This window comes from Onychomys torridus, chromosome 16, assembly GCF_903995425.1.
Source record: "Onychomys torridus chromosome 16, mOncTor1.1, whole genome shotgun sequence".
In the NCBI taxonomy this organism is placed as follows: domain Eukaryota; kingdom Metazoa; phylum Chordata; class Mammalia; order Rodentia; family Cricetidae; genus Onychomys; species Onychomys torridus.
The window spans coordinates 58,140,604-58,147,099 of NC_050458.1; the positions used below are offsets into that span (position 1 = coordinate 58,140,604).

General features: G+C 43.4%; 1 non-coding gene across 1 annotated transcript; it reads left to right on the top strand.

Moving 5' to 3' along the window:
• Nucleotides 1-5,435: 5,435 nt before the first annotated feature.
• LOC118597579 lies at nt 5,436-5,538 on the top strand. The gene has a single exon (XR_004946871.1). It is a non-coding gene; the product is annotated as a U6 spliceosomal RNA (small nuclear RNA).
• The last annotated feature ends 958 nt before the right edge of the window (nt 5,539-6,496 follow it).

The following is a 6,496-nucleotide window of genomic DNA, read 5'->3' on the forward strand; positions in this document are numbered from 1 at the left end:
CTCTGGCTTACATAATCCAGACGTGACGAAACCTTTGCAGGGTCTGATCGTGTTTTCATTCCAGAGGCGTGCTCTTGGCCTCACGGGGCTCTGCAGTGGCTTGTTATAAAACGGATGCTGCTCGTGACGGTCGAGCTTGCTTCTGCCCTGAACACCATTTCCCCCAGGTCTCGTTATTTCAGCCTGCTGGAGACATGCATCCCGTGCTAGATCCTGACACTGGTCCTTTAAGTTCTGGTCCCACCTGGCCAATCAATCGAGCCGGGACCCCACAGCCAGAGTTAGCATGCCATCGCTCTGATCAAGAGACCACCTGAGCATGGCAGTCGGTGAATCGCCATCAGAAAAGCTGCACCCTGGAGAGAGTAATAGCTGAGATTCATCCCTTCGCAGAGCCCCCTGCCTTCTGCCTTACTTGTGTGGACCGATGAGGGCATAGAAGCTTAGCGTCAGGCTTAAGTAAAGAGGACCCGAGTTCGGGCACTGCGTGCTTAGAACAGTCGATTTGAAGCTGGGACTGCGGGGTAACTTGCAGTTGGGGGTATACTGTAAGAATGTTTAGGAACTCTCTACCCAGCTAGAACGGAGCAGGAAGAAGCAAATTTTCATCTTAATACTCAGAGTGGGACAGCAACTAAAAACTTATGAGTTAATTATTTATGAAATCCTTAATATGTTGAACTATATTATGTCTGAGGGTAATTGAAATAGGAAAAAAAAAAAAAAACCCAGCTAAGGGGAGACTCCTGTATTGATATATTACTTACTAAGCAACAAGAGCTAATAAGCTAATAACCGAAATAGGAAACGCCATCTTTTTTACCTTTGGGAATTAGAGATTAATTGGGGTAACTGAGAGGGAAATAGGCTACAAGCCTCTGAGAGAAGGAACAGGACGGGGCATATTATAGCTAAGAGGTGGGGCACTTGCGTAGCGTGCACAATGCACAATGCTGAATAACACAAGATTTGAAAAACCATTTAAAGTGTTGATTTATGTGGGGTTTTGCTTCGTCGGTTAGCATTACTTCATTTTTGCAAAATGATTCTAATTTAGGTGAGTAAAAAAGTTATATGCATTGATCTTTTCAAGGTAAGTGTTAGAGGTTCTGAGTTTTATGGATTGGAAATGTGTTTTTCCCATAATACTGGAGGCTCCGAGTAAAGACCCGGTTGTCGGCAGGGCTGGTTCTTGGGCGGCCTGTGCTGTTTGCTTGCAGAGAGCCATCTCTTTTGGTCCCGCCTCCACAGGGCCATCTTTGTATGCGTGCACCGGTATCCTAATCCCTTCTTATGTCTGTGCCTGCGCCCCACGCTCTTCTTATAAGGGTGCCATCCGTTGGATTAAAATCTACACCAGTGGCTCTCAACTTGTGGGTCGCGACTCCCTCTCCCTGTCTGTGTGGCTATATGCGCTCTGTTCCCTGTGCGCATGCATACAGAGACCAGGGGTCAACATCAGGTGGCCTCTTCAATCACTCTTCGCCTTTTTGGAGATAAGGTCTCCCACTGAACCTGGAGCTCTCAGCTTCAGCTAGACAGGCTGGCCAGTGAACCCCCGAGATCCTTTGTCTCTGTCTCTCTGGTGCTGGGATAACAGGCTCGTACCACTGCATTCTGCTTTACACGTGTGTTCCTGAGAAGTTGAACTCGGGTCTTTATGGTCTCACAATGAGAACTTTCCCTGTTGAGCCATTACCCCCGGCCCCTCTCCCTTTTCTCTTGATTCCTATATTCTGGTGATGGGAAGGACTGCACCATAGTTTGACCTCTGGTTTAAAACATCCAGTGCGGGGTGGGAATTTAGCTCAGTGGTAGAGCGCTTGCTTAGCAAGCACAAGGCCCTGGGTTCGATCCTCAGCTCAAAAAACAACAAAAAACAAAAACAAAACAAAACATCCAGTGCATCTTTTGAGACAGCATCACACCCAGGCATGGTGATTCACATGGATAATCCCACCACTCAGGAGGCTGCATGGGGATTACTACTGTGAGCTCAAGGCCAGCCTGGCCTATAGAGTAAGACCTCATCTCAGTAGACAAACCAACTGTAAGCACCCTACTCTTTCAAGATGTTTTCTGAAACAACCAGGGCTCCATAAGCATTGTACTATTCTGTTAGGGCACTTGCTTCCTAGAGATGAAGGATGTTGTCTGATTGGTGGATTCCATGCCTGATGGGTAGATTGCTATTTTCCTTTTGACACGAGATCAGTTTATTAACCTGAAGCACTGTTGTTCAGAATGACAGTGAGTCCATGGGAGTGTGACCAACAGAAGTGTTCTATAATGCAGTGAGGGCAAACACATTTCCAGACCGTGTGCCCATTTCCCTGAAAATATCTTCCTTCCACACTGGGGGGAAATGGTCAATATAATCAAACTCTCTTGAGGCAGCTGGCTTGCTCATCTGAGGCAACAAGGCCACACCCAGTGTTGTTTGTGCTGTTGGCTGGTTAGAGATACAGCAGTCGTAATGTATCTTGCAAAACGACAAGGTTAGCCTTGGTGAGAGGATCATGTGACTGAGGCCATGCAAAGGCTCTCCTCCGACGATATGACCTCTTTGCACATGAGTCCACTGAGGAAGCACCAGGGTGACTGAAGGAAGTGAATGATACCCACTTTGTTCTCTCATTACAAGCTTCCCCTTCATATGATGCTCTACGTGGAGTTGCTTTATAATCCTCTCTCCTGCCTGTTCTTAAAGATCCATCCAATACCTGGTTCTTAGCTTTTTGCATCAGTTTTCCTGATCATGTAGCTTGAAGGTTAGAAACTACCCATGAATCAACACACGTCCACACTCTGACCATGCTCCAGACAATGGGGACAGTCAAATTGCTAAGCCTTGTCCTTAGCAGACTTTCCCTCTACTGCCACCCTGAGGGCCACCGCTCTGGGGTTGCGGTAACATAGCCGGCTAGCTCAGGTGCTGCCATCGTATCATACCGAACCATTTGTAAACCAGGCCTAGAAGTTTTCCTTCCCCTCCACCTGTAGTATGAAATTCCTTACAAAGCTACAGATGTGGACTGAGAGGATTCCTGCTGTGCGTTTCTCTTTATCCTCGCTTACGTACAATATCCTACACACTATTTCAGTGGTATGGTTGTTGTTATGCATATACGTGTAAATTTTGGGCTTGGTCCATTCCAAAACAAGAAACTCCACGTCGTCATTTGGTGTTAGGTCATGATCAGCCATTCCATCTCTACACAGAGGCATCGGTGTGCTCCAAAGCCATAGAGGTCCACACTATGGCTTTCTTTTCTTTCTTTCTTTCTTTCTTTCTTTCTGTCTGTCTTTCTTTCTTTCTTTCTCTCTTTTTTTTTTTTTTTTTGGTACAAAGGATATCTGTTTGGTGTGCTATAGAGTAGACTATTGTATATACATATCTATTTGAATATTATATCTGGCCATTCTCGCTGGTACTTGTTTTGAGAAATTCTTTTTTGAGTATGCTCTTTTCATTTAGGTGTGGCGGCGCATACCTGATATCTCAGCACCCAAGAGGGAGGAGGAGAAGGACCATGAGTTAAACAATAGCCTGGGCAACATAGCAAGACCATATCTTAAACAAAAAAAAAAAAATGGTATTTTTATCTTCTGGTCATGTTCAAAAATTCTCTATTAGCGTCTATATTCTCTGTTTATCATAAATTTCTCTTGCTTTCCAATTATATTTTGTTCTATTTTTACCTTGTTTTCTACAGATACTACCTTTTCAATTTTATCTCTTCCAACTTTTCATCACCTTTGTTGGTTTCTATCTGACACATTTTTTTTCTCCATAGATTTCTCATTTTCTCTCATCTCTTTTTGCTTATTTTACTTGTTTTTTGTTTTGTTTTGTTTTGTTTTGTTTTGTTTTGTTTTTAAGACAGGATTTTGTGTAAGAACAGGCTATTCTCACAGTGTAGCCAAGGTTGACTTTGAATTCCTGATCCTCCTGCCTCTACCTCCCTAGCACTGAGATTACAGATATATGCTGCTGTGCTTGGCTTTTCTTTTTAATATGTGCGTGTCTGTTCACACTCAAGCACATGCACATGCATGCAGTTCCTTCAGAGAGTCTCAAATTGCCCGGGACTGGCTTTAACAGGCAATTGTGAGCCACCTGACATGCTGCTGGGATTTTAACTCAGCTCCTCTGCAGGAGCAGTGAGTGCTCTTAACTGCTGAGCCATCTCTCCAGCCCCTATCTCTGTATTTTCTTAATAATAAAATTTTATATCTACCAGTTCTTCTTCGAGTCATTTAAGGTGCTTAACAAATGCCCTGGGATAAGATGTCCTTGTGGAATGTCCAGGATTACAAAAGAGAAGCTGACCCTCACTAGAAAGAGTTACTTGGTGTATGCACATTTCTAAAACTGCAGGGAATTTTAGGTTCAGTATCACTAAAAGCAGACAGGGTCTCAGGATGGAAAGTTCGTGGTTCTCTACAGTTACCATACACTGATATCTTGGTGTGTTTTTGCCCGTCAGCACCGCAGGTATTAAAGGAGCACAGAGAAGCAGCCCCATGTAAAACCCAAAGCACAGAGTGTTCATGAGGTTGAATTTACTGTCAAACGGCATTTTAATAAACTCAGTAAAGATTTCACCCAGCCACTTGCTAAATTAGTTTATAAGCTTTAGTGTGAAATACATTGTAGCTACACTTAGAACCCATGGTAAGGTCAAATATATTTTAAATATCTTTCCATTAATATATTTGACCTAGAAATTTCTACTGTGACATCTGAAAAATTTAGAAATACCTAAAAATGCCTTTGCCAAAAAATAAATAAAAAGCATGAATATAGCTGCACTATTAAATTTCTCAGTGGAGAAACATTTTTTCCTCAGACATGGAGAGTAATATTTAAGGGAGATTCTCAATCTTTTGTTCTAAAAATTTCCTAAGAAAATGACTGGAGGCCAAGTGTGGTGGCACATGATTTTAATCCCAGTACTCAGGAAGTAGAGGCAGGTGGACTTGTGTGAGTTTGAGGCCAGCCTGGTCTACATAGTAAACTCCAGTATAGTCAAGACTACATAATCCTTTATCAAAAAAGAAAAAAGAAAATAATTGGGTTAGTGTCTGTATATCAGCAGGGAGATGAAGCACTATTCTTTTATTGTTTTGTTTGTTTGTTTGTTTTTTCTTTGTAGCTTTGGAGCCTGTGCTGGAACTCTGTAACCCAGGCTGGCCTGCCTCTGCCTTCCAAGTGCTGGGATTAAAGGCGTGCTCCACCACCGCCCAGCCCGTGTGTGTGTGTGTGTGTGTGTGTGTGTGTGTGTGTGTGTGTGTGTATCTGTGAGCAGAATAACACCTTTGCCATCAGTGCAGAAAGAGGGACCGTGTGCAGGGAGGGGAGGGATGCGGGGAGAGGTAACTAAGAACAAAGGGAAATGGCATCTATGTATAAATATGGCAAAAATAGTGCTGTGCCTGCTTCAGAAGCACAAATACTAAAATTCAAACAACAAACAAGAGTAACATGGCCCCTGAACAAGGATGTACACAATCCATGAAGGAGTCTGTATTTTTAATATGACCGTAATATATTACATACATGCATGGAATATCATCATGAAACTCTTTATGAATAATTGATATATGCTAATGAAAACATCCAAACTTCCCCAAATAACACCCTTCATTAATATATTCTAGAAGCAAACACATCCTATAAATAATATATCCAATAACACTTCATATGGTGCGTGTGATATTTTAAATATGACTTGACACTTCTTAGGTTAGTTGTATTTTATTTTTGTCTGTCGCTGTGCCCCTGACTTTTGTTCTCACAGCAGCAATTCATGGGTCCAACATGGGGTTAACTGAGCTGAGCTCTGTGCAAAGGAGACTCTGGGAGAAGGCTGCAGCATCCTGAACTTGCAGAGGCTGCTGTTCAGGTCTAGCACGGTGCATGTGTTGTCCTCTGGTGCTGGAGGTTCCTGTAGGTGGTGTCAGTGGGCTCAGGGGTACCAGTAGGCTCTTGGGGTGTGCTTTCCTTCCTGGGATTCAGTCGAATTCCCTTTTCACTACTCCCTGACCCCTCAGAAGGGCACTTAAGAAAACCTCAGTGCCCACATCATCCTCCAGTAGCAGGAGTGGGACACCGTGTCTAGAGCAGAAGCCCTGGGCTGAGGTCGAAGGAGGAACATTGTAGTTTTCTGAGACACGGTCTCTTGCTATAGCCCAGGCCATCAAGCATGCTGTTGATCCCAGCACGCAGGAAGCTGAAGCAGGGTGATCGCCAATTTGTAGCCAGTCCCAGTTACTTAAACTCCTTCTCAGAAGGAGACGTGTAAATCCTGGCTCTGAAACGTACTAGCTCTGTAACCTTGGGTATTTAATCTGTGCCTCAGTTTTCACATCTTTAAAACAGGGTAATAATATACATGTTTAGGGTTATTATGATTGTTAAACAGTTTTTTTCTGAGATAGTTCATTAGAAATGCTGGACTCTAGAGGAAGATAAACTCTTTAACATAAGCTC